At 55.2% G+C, this 4,349-nt stretch overlaps 1 pseudogene; it reads left to right on the top strand.

Annotated features, from left to right (window-relative positions):
- The first annotated feature begins 1,294 nt into the window (after positions 1 to 1,294).
- Positions 1,295 to 2,923, top strand: LOC147958470 (uncharacterized; annotated as a pseudogene).
- Positions 2,924 to 4,349: the final 1,426 nt, after the last annotated feature.

Raw genomic sequence — 4,349 nt, forward strand, 5'->3', positions numbered from 1 at the left:
GGCTGCACACACTCAAAAAAAGGCAACCCAGCCAATCAGGTCCTGCCCGAGCCCACAGGTCATTCCCCGCTCAAAACTGCCCGCGCGGTGAAAATGGCAACAATGGACTTTCAGTGAAGATCCAACGGCAGACAACAAAAAAAGGACCGGGTTGATCATGATCTAACGGCCGGCGAAGATCCAAATCGGGGGAGAACCAGGGAGGCGAGTTGCCCAACCATCCAGGTTTAAATGTGCCATTCCTATACATGCTATGCTTGCCCTTGATCTACCGCGCAAAATGATGGCAACCATGATAGAAAATTGCAGAGGGTCCTTATACCAAAACCACTATATCTAACCAAGTTTAAGCAACGACGTTTCACCACTTGGTGAGAAGGTATTGACGGGCCTGTGTTTGATCGACACGTGCATTAGTTTGGGAGATCACTGGGTAAAATTTGGTGTGACTCTAGCGCCGGTTTGCAAATTTTTTGAACATAGTTTGTTATCCAGTGCGTGCATGTAGCTATTTTGCATATTTATTGCGGTGCGCGGGGGCTGTCATTGTCCCGTTGACCTACATGCGTTGGGCCCTCTGCAATTTCATCTGTGATTTGGACGGCAACGCGGATGGAGAAGCTCGTGCCAGAGCACTGGCTCAGTAACGGCGGCGAGTTCGTGGCAGTGGACGTGGCGCAGTACCCGGTGTTCCACGCAAGGCCTACGTGGAGATGAAGGCGGTCGCAGCAGCCGTTGTCCAGATCTTCAGGTTGAACGACGGCCAGTAATCCAGTATGGAGTCGCCGCCGGCGTGCGAGATGACCGGCACGACGAAGATTAAAGCCGAGCTTCCGGTGCTGCTTGGGATACGGGACTGACAGTGATGCTAACTGGTCTTCCTTTGTCACGTCGGCACCTGGGCAAGAAGTGTACTAAACGTCTAAACGTCATCCTCGCATAGCAAATGCGTCAGAATTCGTCCTGGCTCAAGCTGCGCCATGGCAACCTCAACAGCATTGAAGGTTCAAGGTTCCTGCTGACGAATCCACATGTACGACGTACCCCTGCCCACGGCCTTGCCCTCTACTCTTCCTTTTGGGAAGCATACCCCGTTGCCTGTTAACATGTACTTGTGATTGTATGTAGTGCGCACGTCGCCTCCTAGATTGTAGGATCAGAACCGACTTCCCCCGGCCTGCGTGCCCACTTCATGGGGTGTATATATATGTAATACTGATGTATGTGTCAATCATCAATACAAGAGAGCAAGTTTACTCTCCAACTTGGTATCAGTAGTCTCCAGGCCGCCGCCATGTCGGAGCAGCACTCCTCTTCCTCCTCCACGGCGACTCTCTTCGTCACCTCGTCGCCCTCCCTCACTGCTACGGCTCCCTCCTCGGCTCCCTCCTCGGCTACCTCCCCCCGTTCATCTTCGGTACTCTGCCGGCTAACCCTAGCGCCACTACTTCCGCTTCCTCCCAATTTGCCCCCCTCTTCTCCACCACCGCGCCGCCGCCGCCGCCACTGGCCAAACACCCTATCCTCAACATCGACATCACCAACCACATCAAATTCCTCCTCAACCCCGCCGAGCACAATTACCACAAGTGGAAATCCTTCTTCCTCATGGTCCTGCTTCGTTACGGCATCATGTATCTGATCGAGCACCCCCCTCCACCCAATGCCAACAGCCAGTACCTTGAGCTCGACACCCACGTCGCCCTCGCCATGTATGCTACCCTCTCCGATCAGATCGTTGACCACGTGATCGGCGCCACCACCACTTTCAATCTCTGGACTCGGATCCGGGACTACTTCCTCGCAAATCCCGCGGCTCGGTACATGATGCTCAATCGTCAGTATCACAACCTCAAACAGGGCGATCTCTTCGTCGACGAATACGCGCGCCGCATGAAGCTGCTCATCGCGGGTCTCGCCGACATCGACCACGCGGTCTCTGAGGTGGATCTCACCACTCAGTTCCTCCACGGCATTGACGGCCGCCTCGACACGATCCGGGTCGTGCTGGGGGACATGGTTCCCTTGTCCCGTTTGAGACCGTGTTTTCGCGCCTGAAGCTCGCCGAAGAAAACCTCGCTCAGCGCACCGCCGACGCCCCAGCCACGGTTCTCGCCGTCCATGGACTCGACGGGCCTTCCGGTGTCTCCGGATCCAGGAGTGGTGGCAGATCTTCTTCTCGTCTGAGCGATCGGGTGGATCGGCCCCAGGACCGCTTCCCCGATCGTGCGCCTGGGCGCGACTACAACCACTGCGGCGACAGTGGTGATCGCGGTGGTGACCGCGGCCGAGGCCGTGGACGTGGCCGTGGACGCGGCGGACCACAGGGTCGTGGTGGCTCCTCTTCCACGCCGTTCAACCCCTACATGGGGTTCTTCGCTCCGTACGACATGGCCATCCCTCCACCGTGCCCTGGCTGGGTGCCCCCGAATGCCGCTGGTGTCCTCGGTCCCCGTCCGGGATCCCATGCTCAGGCGTACCCGATGCAGTGCTCCCCGTACACTCCGCCTGCTCTGTACCAGCAGTCGTCATGGGATCACATGGCTCTCCTTCACGCCGCCTATAGCAACCAGGGCTTCAACAACAACGCTCCGTCCAACGAGTGGTACCTCGATAGTGGCGCCTCCAACCACGTCACCGGCAACCCTGGTAACCTCAACCACTTGAGTTCTTCTTTACAGCGTAAATTTTCTAGCATTGTTGTAGGCAATGGCCATCACCTTCCCATTCGTGCTACCGGCTCCACCTCTCTCCCTCCCCACAATTTCCAACTACGCAACATCCTCTTCTCCCCCTCCGTCACCACTAGCCTCATCTCCGTTCGCCAATTTACCAAAGATAATTTTTGTTCCATCGAATTTTATCCGTTTGGCTTTCTTGTGAAGGATCTTCGAACACGGAGGATAATCCTGATCTCCGCTAGCTCCGGCGACCTCTACCCGTTCTACGGCAATAACACGACGCGGTGCATTGCCCTCTCCGCCACAACCTCTGATGGTGACGTGTGGCATCGTCGCCTAGGCCACCCCGGCACTCAATCTTTTCATGCCATCACCAGTAGTTTTCCCTTTCAATGTAATAAGCCATACAATGGCCCTTGTAATGCTTGCCAATTAGGGCACCAGCCTAGACTACCTTTCTCCTCCTCTACTAGCCGCACTTATGCACCATTCGAGCTTATTCATTGTGATCTGTGGACCTCTCCGGCCGTGAGTTTTTCCGGCTATGAATATTACTTGGTTGTTCTCGATGATTATTCTCACTTCTCTTGGTCATTTCCGTTACGGTGCAAATCGGACACGTCCACCACTCTCCAACGTTTCTTTGCTCATGTTTGCACCCAATACAACGTTGTCATCAAGGCTCTCTGATGCGGAGCATCCTATGGACATCACCATGTCAATAGTCCGTTTGGCGAGTGACACGTGCAACATCTACTTCACATACCCAAAGGTGAATCATCTCCTTTACACGTGCTCACTTGACCCCTTCAAGGATGGTATACTACTTGACACTCCACTCGTGTGCATGCATAGGTATTGTCTGAACACTACGGACGACGAGGAGGAGTGCAAGCGCCAAGGTACAACTACACCATCCGCGAGGGAAGCCTGGAAGCGATGACGGAAGAAGACGGGGCTGCTGATGCTACAGCGGCCGGACATCCGGGCCAAGGGCCGGACATCCGGCGCCTGTGCAGCCGCCCAGTATCTGCACCAACAGAAAGCCAAGAGCTTCAGCGGCCGGACATTCGGCGCCAGCCCGGATATCCGGCGACCAACCCCGAAAAATCCGGCGACGCCTATCCAAAGAAGAACAGATTCGGCCACCGCCAGGCCGGACATCCGGCCCGTGCCCCGGACATTCGGCCCCCAGCCCGGACATCCAGCGCCTGCCTGCGCGCAGATTCGGGCCAAAGGCTCATGTATCCATCTTTCCCACTTACCCCTTCGTGGCTTAGACTATATATACTACCCCCTCCTCCTAGTTAGGGTTAGCGTTGTGTTAGCTCATTTGTGAGATAGAGCTTCGCTCATCCATATCGGATCTACTCCACGAGAGAGACCGCGACCCCTCTACGGAGAAGATCCACCTTGGATTCAAGACCCCTCATGGGAAGATCCCCTTGTGGATTCAAAACCTCCTCTACGGAGAAGAACCGACTACCCTTTGTATCGTCCCTTGTTGGATTTGGATCGTGTATCTCTTTGTGTTTCGAGGATCTAGCACATGTGTGATTGTTCTTGTTGGTTTTAGTGTTTCTCTCGTGTTTCCCCACGTGATTCCCCTCGTTTTCCCCCTCGTGTTCTTCGCGGGATCCGCTCCTTTCGTGAAAGATCGGCTGTATA

The sequence above is a fragment of the Triticum urartu genome, chromosome 7A, assembly GCF_056163025.1.
Source record: "Triticum urartu cultivar PI428250 chromosome 7A, HENAU_Tu73, whole genome shotgun sequence".
NCBI lineage: Eukaryota > Viridiplantae > Streptophyta > Magnoliopsida > Poales > Poaceae > Triticum > Triticum urartu.